The 18114-nt window shown below is 37.7% G+C and overlaps 1 pseudogene; it reads right to left on the bottom strand.

The window, feature by feature from the left end:
- Positions 1 to 8280: 8280 nt before the first annotated feature.
- LOC109381952 (isopentenyl-diphosphate Delta-isomerase 1 pseudogene) overlaps positions 8281 to 18114 on the bottom strand; it is a 32527-nt pseudogene continuing 22693 nt past the window's right edge.

Genomic DNA, 18114 nt, shown 5'->3' on the forward strand with positions numbered 1-18114 from the left:
ATTTAAGCCAGTTTTCCTCAGTTTGTTCTAATAAATATAACATTAAATTACAAAATGCTGTAGCTGTAGGACAAATTATCATTGCCTAATTAACATCCAATTAGTAATTGTAACTCTCCACTCTCCTTGGATGAACTAGTTTAATATAGTAAAAATATAATCAAGGCAGGTCTACAAATATGTGTGATATTACCAGCGTGTGCTAAAACATCTGTCACATATGTGTTCCTTTGATGATGAAGGGGAAAAAGGTGCCACAATACTTTCATAGTAAAGCTAGGTTAGTGAATCTGTGAATCAGTTGCTTTTTCCTACTAATGCTGATCTCCCTACCATTATCTTTCTTGGATTTTTCTACTTTTTAATTTGGTGTTTATTTCTTTCCTTCCCCTCCCATTCATGTTGCTAGAGTTATAGCTTCTTCACTGTTGAATCAAATGCCCCAGGAAGAACTCTTTAAAACAAATGTCTTTGGCTTCTTTGGAGTGAAGAGTCAGTCTTTATTGTGTAGTAAATTAATTCCAGTAATGAACATACATCCCAGATCTTTGCAGGTAATTAGTAGCTCCCATTAACTAGGAGCCCAGGTCAATTTCTTTAGAAGCTGCAGGCTGATCCGATAAGCAAGTCCTCTGATTTTAGCACATTTTTCATTTGAAAAAAAAAACAAAACAGCCTGTGTCTGGTGTAGGAAGTGTTGCAAAAAAATAAGGTATATTTTTTAGGAGAACATAGACCACGAGAGTACAAGTGATGTCATTTAGAAATTTCAGAGTGTGGCTTGCAAACGAACTGTTGATTGTTGTTTTTACAGTTCTGGGAAAATCCTCAGAATGTTCTTGGCAAATAGAAATATTTTATTCTCTCTTCATTTGTCATAGAGAGTACACAGAAACCTGAGCTCCTTGAAATATTACTTAAAAATTATATGGACTTCCACTTAGAAGTAATTTAATATTCATTTGAAATACTGGAGATGGGAACTTATCACTATTACATTTAGTTATTTATTAAATGATTTCATTTGATAAATATAAATTGCTTGGAGGGCTAAGGTCTTGCTAATATTGCCAATGCGAGTGAGGATTTCCAAAAAATAGAGTCCAAGAATGTTCTTTAATAATTCACCATCGTCAAAAATTTTAGATCAGTCCCATTATGTTTCAGCGATTTTTTTTTCTTATATAAATGTTGACAACGTCAGTGGATAATGTTGAGAATTACCTGCTTTAACACAGTTTTAATACATTCTAGCTGGTACTACCAATTGTTCTGTGCTAAGGGCAGAATGAATACCAGCAACATGTACTTGGCACATTGGAATTCATGTTTCAAGTGAAGCTAGAGGCTGTGAAAATTAATTGGAACACCAGAGGGTGTCTGGAAAAAGGAAAAAGGAAAATGGTATTTTCAGAAGTCTGACATTATTCTTGTTCAACTCAGTCTAATTCAAAATGGATATGCTTGAGGGAGGTACAAGAACTAGGATATTCTGTATAACGGGAGCCTAGGCTGGGCTATTTAATCAAATGAAATATGATGGTGTTATAGTCTTCCAAATGGAAAACAGCCAAGCGCCGATCTGTCATGATTGCAGGTGAATGCATGTTTGTGAGAAAAAAGGATGCTGTTGAATCAGTGTGTAGGCTCACTGCTCTCTAAGCTATTATATGGACAATGACTTTGATCCCTAGTATGGAACGGAAGGTGCAGGAGGCGGTTACCACTTTCCTAGATTCTCAGGGTTATCATAAGAGACCATCTGAGAGAATTCAGTGTATTGTTTTTTTATCAGTGACACCAAATAATGCAAACGAGCCAGACCTTTATCTTCATTTCTCTTTAGAAACTTAATGGGTATTTCTTGGAGTCAAAAGAAAGTTTTCAGAGATGCACCAATCTAGTTAATTCATTTCAGTCTTGAAATCGACCTAGAAGGAGTTGATTGGGTATTAATAGGACCAAGCCTACAGCCGAATGTGGTGGTGGCGGTGGCACTGGAGGTAAGGCATGTTGCAGAGAGAGTTAAGAAATGCAAGTACATATTTCTTTAGTGTTTTACTACTCCATTGTGGTGTTGTCATTCTTGGCATCTACTAAGTCAACTTACCAAACTGAGGTCCGCGGAGTATCTGCAAAGCCTAGCACTTAACCTCTGATGAAATTGGCACCTACAGACCTCTGCCTTCTTCTGCCTGAAAATATGATGGACCTTCTCAATTATCAGTCAGGTTTATAAAACTATACCTTACGATGTATATCCACTCTTGTTCCCTCTTCTGTTTCCTACATTGGGAATACTCATAGATAAACCAGAGAGGTGAATTAGGAAGGCTGGAGTATACATGTACGGAAGTGAGTGCCCTAACTAAACACAGTGTTTCACAAAGTTAATGGTTAAGGCTATATTGAATAATATGCATAATTATTGTTGAGCTGTGTGATAATTAGGCATTAATAGTAGGCACTTCAAATAAATAACTTTAATGACTAACACTTTTATAAAGTCAAATCACAATTTTATTTTCTTCTCAATTTCCTAGTTGGCTAGTGTTTATAATCCATGTCAACACTGACAATTTTTCCTGACACCATACATCTTTTAATGATTATCCTCATTACATACACCCACACACATATGCATAGCAACAGTCACAGAAGCTTAAAGACCAAATTCACATGATTATTTTTTTCCCCAACAATTTAGGAGTGCCTGCCACAACTCCACCTCATGTTTATGCCTCAGGTTAAGATTTCTTTTTGTACTTTGCCCTTAATCTGTCCATTTGAAAGATATTCTATTCCTTTTCTAATTTAACAAACTAGATATTTAAAAATGATTAATGCCTAAAATTTCTTTAACTGGAGACAAACCTTGCATTTTACAGTTCTTAGCTTAGAGAGAAGAGATGTAAGTTTACATTGGGACTTGTGCAATTCCAAGGATAGCACCTGAGGAATATGAACTCAGGGTTTTAACCTTTGGCAAACTTCTCATAATACAGCCATCTTCTTTCTTTTATGATATATGGAAATTTCCAGAACATTCCACTGTCTAGAACTGTGATTCCTCGTGTTAAGTCACAACCAAGAATTGGCATTATTCCTCCTCTAAGAAATTTTAGGGGCTAGTATAGATTATTTGCCCTAACTGCACAAAATGCCAAGAAGATACAAAAGATAATATGTTTATTAGTTTCCTAGGTCTTCGGAAACAAATTACCACAAACTTGGTCCCTTAGAATAACAAAAATTTATTTTATCTCAGTTCTGAAGGCTAGACGTTTGAAATCAAGATGTCAGCAGGGCCATGCTCCCACTCTGAAAGCAGTATGGGTGGATCCTTCATTGCCTCTGCCAAATTTTTGGTGATGGACAACAATCCTTGGCAATCCTTGACTTGTAGTGGCATCATTTCTATTTCTGCCTCCATTGTCACGTGGTCTTCTTCACAGTGTGTCTGTATGCCCTTCCTTCTTCTTATAAGGAAAGTGGTTAAGTTAGGTTTAGGGCCTACCCTAATTCATATGGCCTCATCTTAACTAATTACATTTGCAAAGACCCTATTTTCCAGTAAGGTAACACTATGAGGTTCAGGATGGACATGAGGTTTGGAGAGACAGTGTTAGTTAGTTTTCATGTTAAATTGGTTGAGTCACGATGTCCAAATACTTGGTCAAATATTATTCTGGATGTTTCTGTGAAGGTATTTTTTTGGATGCCATTAACATTTGTGTGGTGGATTTAGGTAAAGCAGAGTTCCCTCCATAATGTGAGTGGGCCTCATCAAATCAGTTGAAGATCTTAATATAACAAAGACTAACTTTTCCTGAGCTAGACTACCTTTGAACTCAGACAGTAAGTCTTCCCTCAGTCTCCAGCCTGCTGGCCTACCTTGTAGATACTAGACTTGGACTTGCAGTTCCACAATCAAGTAAGCCAATTCCTTGAAATAAATACATACATACACGCGCGCGCATACACACACACACACACACACACACACACACATTCTGTTTGTTCTGTTTCTCTTTGTAGCAACCTGACTAATACAGAATTTGCTACTGAGAAGTGAAGTGCTTCTGTAACACATTTCTAAACATGTGGAAGTTGCTTTGGAACTAGGTAATAGGCAGACACTGGAAGAGTTTTGAGGTGCATGTTAGAAAAACCATAGATTGACTTGAAGAAACTTAGTAGAAAAATGGACATCAAAGGTGATTCTGTTGGAAATGAGAAACATGTTATTGAAAACTAAAGGAAAGGCCATCCTTATTATAAAATGGAAAACAACTTGGCTGTATTGTGTTCTAGTGTTTGTGGAAAGCAGAAATTGTAAATGATTACCTAGATATTTAGCTGAGGAGATTTCTAAGCAGTGTTGAACAGGTCGCCTAGTTTCTCCTTGCTACTTATAGTTAAATATAAGAGGAGAGAGATAAACTGAAGGAGAAATTGTTAAGCAAAAAGCAACTAGAACTTGAAAGTTTGGAAAATTCTTTGCCTATACATATTGCAAAAACAATGTGAAAGCATGTTCTGGAGAGAACACCCAAGGTATCCCTGGACAGTCACTCGATAAAGAGATTATGAGCATTACTCATGGAGCTAATCCACCAGCTCAACAGATGCCAGGAATAGACACATGGGTTTATGCTAGCAAAAACACTGCCAACTTGGACTAAAGGGGACAGAGACAGGACAAAATACAGTAAGTCCCCGACTTACGAACGAGTTCTGTTCCGAGAGAATGTTCGTCAGTCAGATTCGTTCATAAGTCTGACAAAGTGAGTCTTAAACACCTTTGACATAAATACACAATGCAAAGCCAATGGTTGAACGATTCATGTTATAAGAACGAGCGACATCTACAATCTTTTTGCCTCGGTCCAATCTCTCAATTATTTTCATTTTTGTTTCCATGGTTATTGCTTTGCGCTTCCTAGCAGTCCCCTCCACATCACCACTGGTTTTCCTCTTGCTTCTGGACATCCTGGGCTCTGATTAAGCACTGTACTACTGTACACTATCGCACTGTACAGTAAGCACACAGCAGCACAACTGTGACAATGCCCGGCACACATGTGAGATACTTCGGCGATTTATTCACAACTCGAATGTTCGTAAGTCAGGGACTTACTGTAAAGAAAGGAATGATATCAGACTTCAGAGATCCCACAAGATGGAATAATCGAGCTATGCAGTTGCAAACCTGTTATCCTTCAAGAAAAGGAAGAGTGACTTTGAAGATGACCCAGACATCATCAGGGCTGCCACTCCCACCATAGACTCAGAGGGCACAGGCTGGGGGGCCAAGGCTCAGGAACTGTGAGGCTGTCTCTTCCTTAATTTCACACAGGGCAAGTTTCCCTCCTTCCTTTCATCAGTTTTATTGGGCCAGGCTTCAGGGGCAGGGTTGCAATGTGGGCCTAGAGGGTGATGCTATCTGCCCCAGTGGGCCTGGAATGCAGGGTAACCATATCTACTATAGACTGAGCACAAAAGGGAACCTGATAGTCTTTCTTGAATAAATATCATATAGTAGGGACTGAGAATAAAAGTCAGGTTTTCGTACATGTATTACTTTAGGATCATAGTTGTCTGCCTCATAAGATAGTTATTGGGTTGTCGGAAAAGTCATGATGCATGTTTGCAACAGATGGCACTAGTTCATTTTCGGAAGTATTAGAGTCATTTGCATCTATGTTATTGCTATGTCATTTGACAGCTGACAGTTCTAGCTTCATTCTAAAAAAAAATGAGCGATTTGGTTGAGTTTTGGAGATTTTACAACAAGTTGAAGAAGGAAGACCAAGCTGTGCACTTTTGCCATATTTTACTGTTTTACTTCCATAAAGGGAAGAAGGTGCATGAAGCTTGTGAAAAGTTGCATAAAGTTTATGGTGACAATACTCTACAAGAACATCAGTGCCAACGATGGTTCACGAAATTCCGTGCTGGTGATTTTGATCTCAACGATGCGCCTCGGTCAGGGAGGCCCAACAAGGTTGATGATGACAAAATAAAGGCATTGATCAAGTCAAACCCACTTTACACGACACGAGAGATTGCAAAAACATTGACATGCATCATTCAAGCATTCACAACCACCTGAAGAAGCTGGGATACATAAGAAACCTCAATATTTGGGTTCCGCATGAACTTAAAGAAATTCATTTGATGGTGCATATAAACATCTGCAATATGCTCAATAAAGTTGAGGAAAACAATCCTTTTTTGAAGTGACTGATAACTGGTGAGGAGAAATGGATTGTTTACAACAATGTAGTGTTCAAGCCATCTTGGTCCTGATGTGATGATTCGTCTCAAACGACATCAAAAGCAGACATTCATCAAAGGAAGGTTATGCTCTCAGTGTGGTGGGATTTTAAAGGTGTCGTGTTTTTCGAGCTTCTACCAAACAATCAATTCAAATGTGTACTGTTGACAATTGGACAGTTTGAACGAATCCATCATCCAGAATCGTCCAGAGCTTGTTAATCATAAAGGAGTTGTGTTCCATCGCGACAACGCGAGACCACACACAAGTTTGATCACCTGTCAAAAATTATTGGAGTTTGGATGGGATGTGTTGTCACACCCACTATACGCGCCTGACCTTGTGCCGTCAGACTTCCTCTTGTTTAGTTCTCTTCAAAACTCCTTGTGTGGTATAACATTCAATTCAGATGAGACTGTAAATCAGCACCTTGCTCAGTTTTTCGCAAATAAAGACAGGTCCTTCTATGAACGAGGAATTATGAAGCTCACTGAAAAATGGCAAAAGGTTATTGAACAAAATGGGCAATATAATCATTGATTGATCTTTGTTCTTCATATAAATAAATGACCATTGAGAAACATAGAAAAAATACATCATGACTTTTCCGACAACCCAATATTACTGCCACAAACACGATAAATGTAACCTGGTCTATTTTCCAATCCATTTCCTTAGCCTGAAAACTATGTTTATAAACAATGAGAAATGACTTCTCTCTTATTTGGTTTGCTAACTTTATAATTTGAAAATTTATTCTTCACCTATATGATTGTGTTTATCTTCTGTACTACTCTGATCAAAGCTGCTTATAGTCTGTAAAACTGTTCTAGTCAAACAGGATTCCTACCCCATAATCCATCCCTCACCTCCTCCCACCCCATTTGCCTACATAAACACACTTTTCCTGGTCTGCACAGGCGCTTCATTCTATTATTATCCCAATCCAAAATATTTTTCTAACTTCAGTAAAAACATTTCTGAATATGGATTACTGGAGAGAAAACAGTTATAGGACCTTTCTAGGGTCAAAATTACATAGACAGTATACTTGTTTCCTTTGAGGAACATAGGACCCTTGTTAAAAAATGAAATGAGAGCTGACTTTGGGTGGTGAACACTCAATGTGATGTATAGATGATGTATTATAGAATTGTACACTTGAAACCAATTTACTAACCATTGTCACTCCAATAAACATTAATTTAAAAAAAAGTCCCTCTTCCACCGAGTTTCTATAATGCAAAGAGGAACTTTCAAACAGAATTCTAGAAACAAGTATTAAGTCTGGTTTAAGAAATCATTACCAGTTTTAGACAAAAGTAATAATCAAGGTGGCACTGGATCAATAATTAGATGCCAGTCCACACAATGCTAGGTATCTTGCATGTACAAAGTATCAGATAAAAGTCCAGGTAAATTTCAAATAAATTAGAGTTGACAGCAATTTTCCATTTAAATTGTTTTCACTTAATTTTTTCAGCTTTATTGAGATATAATTGGCATGTAACCTTGTGTAGGTTTAAGGTGTATGATGTGTTGAGTTGATACAATTATATATTGCAAAATAATTACCACCATAGTGTTAGCTAACAACTCCATCGTATCACATAACGACCATTTCATTTTTGTGGTGAGAACATTTAAGATCTACTCTCATAGCAATTTTCAAGTATATAATTCACCATAGTTAACTATAATCACCATGGTCTGTATTAGACCCCCAGAACTTATTAATTTTATAAGGGGAAGTTTGTCCCCTTTGACTAATGTCTTCCCATTTCCCCCAGCCCCTGGTAAGCACCATTCTACTGTCTTTTTTTGTGAGCTCAGCTGTTTTATATTCCACATATACGTGATATCATACATTATTTGTTTTTCTTTGACAGTTCATTTTAATATAATGTCCTCAAGGCCCACCCATGTTGTCACAAATGGCAGAATTTTCTTCTTTCTCATGGCTAATACTCAGTTGTAGATATAGATATACCACATTTTCCTTATTCGTTCATCCATTGGTGAACTTGATCCATATCTTCTTTGTTGTAGTCCCACTTGTTGATATTTGCTTTTGTTTCTTGTGTTTTTGGCGTCATATCCAATAAATCATTGCCAAGACCAATACTAAGGAACTTTTTTCCCTTTATTTTCTTCTACGAATATGAATTCAGGTCTTATGTTTAAGTTTTTAATCCATTTTAATTGTTGTGAGTGGTATAAAATAGTTGTCTGATTTATTCTTCTGGATGTGTTTTTTGTTTGTTTGTTTTCCTAACAGCATTTATTGAAGAAACTATCATTTTCCCATTGATTCTTCTTGACTTCCTTGTCATATATTAGTTGACCATATATGCAAGGATTTAATTCTGGGGTCTCGATTCTATTGCACTGGTATATGAGTATGCATTTATGCCAGTACCATATTGTTTCAATTACTACACCTTAGTTTAAAATTAGAAATTCTGATGCCTCCAGCTTTGCTCCTCTTTCCAGGATTGCTTTGGCTATGTGGGGTCTTTTGTAGTTTTATACAAATTTTAGGATTGTTTTTCTATTGCTGTGAAAAATGACATTGGGAGTTTGATAGGGAATGCATTGAATCTATAGGTGACTTTGGGTAGTATGGCCATTTAACATTATTAACTATTACAGTTCATGACTATGGGATATCTTTTCATTTGTTTGTGTCTTTAATTTCTTTTGTCAAAGCCTTGTATTTTTCATTGTACAGGTCTTTTACCCCCTTGGTTAAATTTATTCCTAAGGATTTTATATTTTTGATACTATTGTGAATGAGATTTTTAAATTTCTTTTTCAGATGTTTCATTGTTAAGTATAAAAACACAATGATTTTTGTATTGTGATTTTGTACCCCTCAGCATTACTGAATCTATTGATTAGCTCTAACAGATTTTTGGTGGAGTCTTTTAGATTTTTTAGATTTATATCATCTGCAATAAAAAAGAAAATTTTGCTTCTTCTTTTCCAATTTGAATACCTTTTCTTCATTTCTTTTTCTCTGACTAGGACTTCGAGTGTTATGTTGAATAGGAGTGGTGAGTATAGGCACCCTTGTTTGGGTCATAATCTTGGAAAAGCTTTCAAACTTTCGCCATTGAGTATGATGCTGCCTGTGAGTTTGTCATATATTGTTATTATTATGTTGAAGTACATTCCTTCTATACCCAAATTGTTGAGCATTTTTATTATGAAAGGATGTGCTGTTTTGTCAAATGATTTTTTTCCTGCTCCTATTGAAATTATTATATGATTTTTATCTTTCTTTCTACTAATGTAGTATATCACATTTAGTAATTTGCATATATTTAAATATCCTTGCACCCCAGGGATAAATCCTACTTGATCAAGGCGCATGATCCTTTATATGGATTTGATATCAGGGCAATGCTGCCCTTGTAAAATGAGTTTGAGAATGATCACTCTTCTTCAATTTTTAGAGAAGTTTGAGAAATATTGGTATTCATTCTTTAAATGTTAGGTAGAATTCATCAGTATAACAATCTGGTTCTGGGGTTTTAAGTTTTTGGAGGTTTTGAGTAGTGATTCAATCTCTGTATTTTTTATTGGTATGTTCAGATTTAAATTTTTTTTTAAGATTCAGTCTTGGTAAGTTGTATGTTTCTAGGAAAGTTTCCGTTTCTTATATGTTTTTCCAGTTTGTTGGTGTATAATTGTTCACAGTAGTCTCTGAGGATATTTTGTATTTCTGTAGTATTAGTTGTAGTGTCTCCTTTTTCATTTCTGATTTTATTTATTTGAGTCCTCTCTTTTTTCTGAATCAGTGTAGCTAAAAGTTGATCAATTTTTTCTGATCTATTAAAAAATGTAATTAAAAATCATTTACATTGTTTTTCTGTTCTCTATTTCATTTATATCTGCTCTGATCTTTGTTATTTCTTTCCTTCTTCTAACTTTGGGCTTTGTTCTCCTTTTCCTAGTCCCTTGAGCTGTAAATTTAGGGTTTTGGTATTTTTTAGTCTTTGTTTTTACTTAATATAGGTGTTTATCACTATATCTTTCCCTCTTGGAACTGCTTTGGCATGTTTTGATATGTTGTTTCTTTTATTATTTGTTTCAAGTTTTTTTTCTTTTGATTTCTTCATTGAGCCATTGGGTGTTTAGGAATGTGTGGTTTAATTTCCACATAATTGTTAATTTTTCAGTTTTTCTGCTGTTATTAATTTCCAGTTTCATACCATTGTGGTCAGAAAAGACTTGAATTTCCTTAAATTTGCTAAAACTTGTTTTGCGACCTATTCTGGAGACTATTCCGAGTGTGCTTGACAAGAATGTGTATTATACTTCTGTTGGATGTAGTATTCTGTATATATCTGTTAGCTCAATTTTGTCTAAAGTTTGGTTCATTCAAAGTTTTCTTGTCAATTTTCTGTCTGGGTCATCTATCCGTTGTTGGAAGTGGGGAATTGTAGTCCCGTAGTATTATTACATTTTTGTCTGTTTCCATGCATCATATCTGTTACTATTTGCTTAATACATTTAGGTGTTATGATGTTGGATGTATTTATATTTACAATTATGACATGCTCTTGTTGAATTAACCCCTTTATCATTATATAATGATCATCTTTATCTCTTATTGGTATTTTTTAAATTAAATTTAATTTGCTTATTATATTAGTTTCAGGTGTACAAAGCAACATAATGATTAGACATTTACACCCCTCACAAATCGAAACCCCACCAAGTCTAATACCCCTCTGACATCATATATAGCTGTTACAATACCATTGACTATCTTCCCTATGCTATGCTTTACATCCTGTGACTATATATATATACACACATATAATAGTTGACACTCAATATTATTTTAGTTACAGGTGTACAGCATAGTGGTTAAGCATTTTTATAATCTGTGAAGTGATCCCCTTGATAAATCCAGTACCCATCTGGCACTGTACATGATCTTTACAATATTATTAATAATATTTCCCATAGGTATTTCACATCTCCATGACTGTTTTGTGACTACCAATTTGAACTTTCTAATCCCTTCACCTTCTCACCATCCCCAAAACTCTCTCCCATCTGGCAACCATCAGTTTTTTCCAAAGGAAACCATCAACAAAACAAAAAGACATCCTACTGAATGGGAGAAGATATTTGCCAATGATACATCTGATAAGGGGTTAATATAAAAATGTATTAAAAAAAACTCATACAACTCAACACCAAAAAAAAAACAAATAACTCTGGGCCAGCTGAGTGGCAGGTTGGTTAAGAACTGGCTTGGGATGCCAGCTCTGAACAGCAGGGCCCCGGTTCGGATCCCACATGAGGGCCAGTGACACTGACCTCTACAGCTAAGATGGTGAACAACAGCTTGACCTGGAGCTGGGCCGCACTGAGTCACCAGCGACGGCGTAGGCTGCAGTGGGGCTGCAGTGGGCTGCCATAAGCTACCGTGTGTGTGGCCGGCAGCCAGTGTGCAAGGCCAGCAGCCGCCATGAGTGGCCGTCCAGAGACTGGCGACAGATCTGCCTCACCTGAGAAGAGCACAATGATAATTAAATACCAACATGGGCCAGTGAAGCAATGTCCTCCACAATTAGACTGAAGAACAAAAGGACAGCAACTTGTCTGTTCCCCTTCCTTGATTCCCCAGTGCTGTTTCCTCCCCCAATTCCCTAATAAAATCTTTAAAAACAAACAAACAAAAAAACCAAATAACTCAATTAAGAATTGGGCAGAGGACATGAAACATTTCTCTAAAAAGGACATACAGATGACCAGTAGACATATGAAAAGATGCTGGACGTCACTAATCATTAGAGAAATGCAAATAAAAACCACAATGAGATACCACCTCACTCCTGTCAGAATGGCTATTATCAAGAAATCAACAAACAACAAGCATTGGGGAGGATGTGGAGAAAAGGGCACCCTCGTGCACTCTTGGTGGGATTGCAGATTGGTGCAGGCTCTATGGAAAACAGTATGGAAGTTCCTCAAAAAATTAAAAATAAAACATTATGACCCAGCAATTGTACTTCTGGGTATTTATCCAAAAAAAGTCCAAAACACTAATTCGAAAAAATATATGCACCCCAATGTTTATTGCAGTGCTATTCACTGTAGCCAAGATATGGAAACAACCAAAAGGCCCATCAATAGACAATCAGGTAAAGAAACTGCGGTATATTTATAAAATAGAGGATTACTCTGCTATAAAAAAGAATGAAATGTTACTATTTGCAACAACATGGATGGACCTAGAGAATATTATAAAAAGTGAAATAGATCAGACTGAGAATGAAAAATACCATATGATCTCACTTATATGTGGAATCTAAAGAACAGAATAAACAAGCAAATAAAACAGAAATAGACTCTTATTGCCATTTTGACTTAGTCTATTTTGTCTGATATATGTGTAGCTCCTCCTACTTTCTTTTTATTGGGGAATTGGGGGATGGGAACAGCGCTGGGGAATTGGGGGGAGGGGAACAGACAAGTTGCTATCCTTTTGTTCTTCAGTCTCCGGCTTCTGGACAGCCGCTCACTGCGGCTGCTGGCCGCTCACGCTGGCTGCTGGTTACACACAGTAGCCCATGGCAACCCACTGCCGCAGGGGCTGCAGCCTACACAGTCACCGGGGACCCACAGCAGCCCAGCTTCAGGTTGAGCTATTGTTCAGCATCTTAGCTGTGGAGGCCAGTGTCACTGGCCCTCATATGTGGGAACCAAACCGGGGCCCTCTGGTGTCCCAAGCCAGTTCATAACCAACGCGCCACTCGGCCGGCCCCAAATCAATCCATTTCTATGTAGAGAAATTATTGATTGGTAAGGATTCACTGATGCCATCTTATTGTTTTATGACTGTTTTGCAATTCTCTTGTTCCTTTTTTCCTTTCTTCCTTTTTGGAATTGATAATTTTCTCTAGTGGTATGCTTTGATTCCCTTTTCTTTATCTTTGGTGATACTACTCTGGTTGTGCTTCGTGGTTACCATGAGGCTTTCATAAAACATTTGTATAACATTGTATTGTATACTGATAAAAATTTAACTTTGATTACATGCAACAAAATCAACATTTTTATTTCTTCCCCTTTTATATTATCATTTACATCTTTTTATATTTGTAGTCATTAATAAATTGTAACCATTTACATTTTTCTATATTTATAATCATTGACAAGTTGTTTTAACTGTGTCTATTTTTTAATATTTTATCATTTTACCTTTTTATTTGAGTTAAATAGTTAACATACCACCAAATTACAATATTAGAGTATTTTGAATCTAACATATACTTACCTTTTCTAGTCTTTTGTATTTTTTTATATGTTTTAATGTTACTAATTCTCATCCTTTTGTTTCAGCTTGAATTACTTTCTGCATTTCTTGTAAGTCTGGTTTAGTGGTGATGATTCTATTGGCTTTTGTTAGTTAGGGAAAGTCTTTATATCACCTTTATTTCTAACCACTTTGCTAGGAGAATATTCTTAGTTTGCAGTTCCTTTCTTTCAGCAATTTGAAAGTATCATCCCATTCTCTTGTAGTCTGCAGGTTTCTGCTAAGAAATCCACTATGGCCTTATGAGCATTCCCTTGTATAAGAGATTTTTTTTTCTCTTGCTCCTTTTGAAATTGTCTGTCTTTGATTTTAGACAGTTTTCTTATAATGTGTCCTGGAGAAGATTATTTTGGTTTGAAGTTTTGTGGTGACCTGTTAGCTTTATGAACTTGGTTATCCAAATTTCTCCCCAGTTTTAGTGAGTTCTGAACCTTTATTTTTTTACATCGGCTTTCTACTTTTTTCTCCCTCCCTTTTCCCTCTCAGTCTCCAATGATGAGTACATTGTTTCTCTTGAGGGTTTCTCATAAGCCCCATAGGGTTTCTTCATTTTTTTTTCTCTTCTGACTGGATAATTTCTGTTGATATCTTCTAGCTCACTGATTCATTCTTATTCGTATATTTGTTGAAGTCTTCTGTTGAATATCTCTGTTGAGTTCTTCAGCTTAGTCGTTGTATTCTTCACCTCCAAAATTTCTGTTTGGTCCTTTTTTATGTTTTCATCTTTGTTAAAATTCTCATTTTTTTATATTGTTCCCTTTATAATTAAATTATTTTTGTGTTTTACTGGAATTCTGAATATCTTTAGAACAAGTATTTTGAATTATTTTCAGGCATTTCCTGGATCTCCATTTTTGGAGGTTTGATACTGGAGTTTTACTGTATTTCTTTGGTGGAGTTATGTTTCCCTGATTCTTCATGATCTCTGTAGCCTTGTATAGTTGTTTTTTGGTTTTTTTTCTTTTGTTTTTTTTTCAAATCCAGGCAGTCTGACTCCAGAGCCCAACCTTCAAAAAAAAAAATTAGGGAATTTGGGGAGGGGAACAGTATTGGGGAGGGGGTCCAGCCAAGTTGTTGTTCTTCAGTCTTAGTTGTGGAGGGCGCCAATCACCATCTGGCTGCCCATCAGCAGATCATGGCCTCTTAGCTCAAGGTGCTGTGTTACAATCTTAGTTGCGGGTGGGCGTAGCCGTCATCCCATGCAGGAGTCAAAACAGCAGCCTTGTTGTTAGGAGCGCGTGCTCTATCCACTGAGCCATCTGGGCTGCAGCTCAGTGGCAGCTCAGCTCAGGCGCAATGTCACTGGCCCATTTGGGAATTGAATCAGCGGCCCTGTTGCTCAGATCTCACGCTCTTAAGCTTACTCTTAACCAACTGAGCCACTGGGCCAGCCCTGTTTGTTTGTTTCTTTATTTGTTAGTTTGTTTGTTTTTAAAGAAACGGTCACCTCTTTCAGACTTTATGCACTGACTTTGGTAAGGGAAGACTTTTACCTGAGATTGAAGGCACAGTTGAGCATGCTGATCCTGGGTTTAGTGGTGCAAGATACCAAGTGCAGGACTGTTTGGCAGCACTGGGTCAGAGGGAGTGTGATTTCCCTGGCTCAGGCTGCTGGAGTGTGTATCAACTATGTGGTGCTTGGTGAACGTTATGTGGGGTCCACAGTGGCTGCATGTGCTGTTAAGGTTCTCAGTGGCACTTCCAGGTCCAGCAGCGAGGGATCACAGCAGGCAGAGGTGGTGGCTAGAGCCAGTGTTGTACACACTTGGCTCTGAGGGCCAGCTACAGGTGCTTATATAGTATGTATGTGTGTGTATATATATATATATATATATATATATACACACACACACATACATACATACATAGTGGTGGGTGCCAGGTTACACAGCAAGGGATGGGGACGTAAGACAGAGCATTATCCCAGCCACAAACATCTCTGGGGCCCTGACTGTCAGCATGCTTTCCTTTGCCTGCACATTCTCCCACTGGGCGTGATGTGGAGGTCTGGTGACAGTGTCAGACCAATGTCATACAAGTACACAGATGGAGTGACTGGCACTGAGCACATATTGGGTCATGGAGGGTCAGCCTTGAGGGTTTAGGCTGGTGTCTATACGTAGCCACAGAGGCCTGAGCTAGCTGCTGTTGCAGTTACTGGGCTCTGTCAAAGGCAGGCAGGGCGTGGGGTGGAGAGGAAGTGGAGAGGGACTCAGGCACTTGCTATGAAAGCAAGTGAAGGCTCCAGTGCTCTGTGGCAACTGCGCCGGCTGTTGGGTCTTACTTACTTCAGTCAAAATCTGCTGCGTTTGTCTGTAAAGCAGTCACTGTGAACCCTGATTGATCCCACTGCATGGAAGCTCTTGGTAGCTCCTGCTTTTCTTCCTTGTTTCTAGCCATCTAGTCAGCTTTGCAGGTCTGGGTGGGGTGCAACCGAAGTGGGATCTTCATGCAGTGTCCCCCAAAGTCTGGGGAAGCTGGTTGCTGAACCGAATCTTTTTTTTTCCTGGTGAGGGGAATTCTTTCCAGCTGGGAAGTATCGTCTTGGTGCTGAGCCATGTCAGCTTGAGGGATGGGACGATGTTACAAAATTAAGATGTCTTCTTTCTCTTTTTGTGCACTTATTCTCAGGTGTTTTGTTGCACTGTTTTGCTAAAACTTCTTAAGTGGACCCTAGGGTATTTCCAGAAGGTTTTTTTGTGGGTTTTTTTTTTTGGAAGATTTTATTGGGGAATTGTGGATGGGAAACAGTATTGGGGAATTGGGGAAGGTGTACAGTGTTGGGGAATTGGGGAAGGGGAACAGCCAAGTTTTTGTCCTTCAGTCTTAGTTGTGGAGGGCGCAGCTAGCTCAACTCCAAGTCGTCGCCATCTGGACGCCTGTCAGCAGCTCGCTGCCACTCAGCTCAAGGTGCCATGTTCAATCTTAGTTGCAGGCGGGCATAACCCACCATCTCGAAAAGGCAACCTTGGTGTTAGGAGCACGTGCTCTCACCAGCTGAGCCATTCTGCCACCTGTTCGCAGCTCAGCGGCAGCTCAGCTGGGGTGCAGCACACTGGCCCATGTGGGAATCGAACCGGCGAACCTGTTGCTCAGAGCTCACACTCTTGAGCAAGCTCTTAACCAACTGAGCCACTCAGCCGGCCCCTCCAGAGCTGTTTTTGTTTATGGGTAGCTGTCTAATTGTTGATCATTGTATGGGCACGGAGGCTGCGGTCTCCCACATTGCCATTTACATGACCCAATTTTCCATTTTCATCTAAATGTCTAACACTCTATAAAAACGATCCTAAAGTCTAGATTTCCAGGCTTTATTTCTGGACTGTTTGTACAGAAGTTTCTAGATGTGATCATTTTGTGACTAGTTTGACACAACACCATCATGGTGTAACACTGGCCCACAACACAGTACCAGGAATCCTCTGCTGTGTAATATGAACCACTGTAGGATTAATTTAAAAAGTAAGCAATAATAAATTCATATTCATAAGCAAAGCGTACTTGAAGCCGTAACCACCAAACTTATCCAATTCTGTCTTATACATTTGAATATGTATCTAAAAAATAAAATTCTGTCTAATAAATTCAAATATAAATGCAAAATAGAGGACAAATGCAAAAAAAAAAGGGCAAATGCAAAATCAGTCAGGTGAGAGTTTTATTTTTATTTGCAAGAAGATAGACTTTTTTTTTATAGAAGAAAATAAAAATGCTCTGAACTGGTCATCCCATGCAGAGAGGAGAGACAAGTAGTTACTCTGATTCTGACTCAAATCTACCATTTGCTTGGTTGGCTGTGGTTTCCTCTGGAGCTTGAATATATTCATTAAACATTCAATGAAAACTAAGTCAGGCTGCAAAAAATAGTGAAATACTTAACGTTAAGCGGCCTTTTTCCATCTTCAGTGAACACATCCCTTAATTTCCCTGGAATAGAGAATATGTTCATGTGGGATGCAAATAAGACCCAACCTGCAGGAGCTGTCAACTATGTGGCAATGCAGAGGACAGGCCCTTGAGAGTAAATGGTGAAAAACTTGGTGCAGAATTTATAGAAAGATACCAACATTTAACTTAATTGCCCTTCCTTCTTAGACCCTCATAACATTTTGGTTTTCAGAATGGTTTTGTCCTAGTTTTCTCTTTGCACTTTCCTATCAAGTTTTCTTTTGTGTGTTAATTTTAAAAAATCCTTAATGCACCAATAAGTATAGTGCTCTCAAATATTTAATAACGTCACAAAAAATATACTAAAATTTCCTATATGTTATTCTTGTTTGATGTGGTTTATTTTCTAAAAAAAAAATATATATATATATATATATATATATATATATATGTAATATATATTTTTTTACTTTAGAAATAATTCAAAGATTAACTCTAAGTATTTTATTTTATTTTTATTTTATTTTATTTTATTTTTTTTAGCTGAGCCATCCTGCTACCTGTTGGCAGCTCAGCGGCTGCTCAGCTCGGGCTGGACTCGAACCGC

This window comes from Hipposideros armiger, unplaced genomic scaffold, assembly GCF_001890085.2.
Source record: "Hipposideros armiger isolate ML-2016 unplaced genomic scaffold, ASM189008v1 scaffold_56, whole genome shotgun sequence".
NCBI classification, from domain to species: domain Eukaryota; kingdom Metazoa; phylum Chordata; class Mammalia; order Chiroptera; family Hipposideridae; genus Hipposideros; species Hipposideros armiger.